We start from the raw sequence: 353 nt of genomic DNA, 5'->3' as shown, positions 1-353 counted from the left end.
AGGAGATTTAAACTCCTATTATTTTCACTGTCTTTTATAGCCACATTTTCCATTTTCTGTTCTTGTGATTATGATTATCATTATTGCTATTATTTGCCTTTTTATACCTATTAACACTTAGTCCATTTCACAACGAACTGAAGGGGTGTTTGCCCCTAATCAGCAGAGGTGCAGTCGGGTGCTTAACCCTTTGGCTTTGCTTTTCTTACCCTTGCTTCCTTGAAGCTCCAGGTGCCACTTTGCTACTGTTGCTGCCGCTCAGATTCCTGACCTTCCTCAGGATCTCACAGCATTTCCCCACGACACTGAGGGAGATGCTCAGCAGTCCCCACCAGCTATCAAATAAGGCAAAC

Source organism: Crocuta crocuta, unplaced genomic scaffold, assembly GCF_008692635.1.
Source record: "Crocuta crocuta isolate KB4526 unplaced genomic scaffold, BGI_CrCroc_1.0 scaffold1112, whole genome shotgun sequence".
In the NCBI taxonomy this organism is placed as follows: Eukaryota; Metazoa; Chordata; class Mammalia; order Carnivora; family Hyaenidae; genus Crocuta; species Crocuta crocuta.
The sequence above is the reverse complement of the archived record's forward strand: the minus strand, read 5'-3'. Positions refer to the sequence as shown.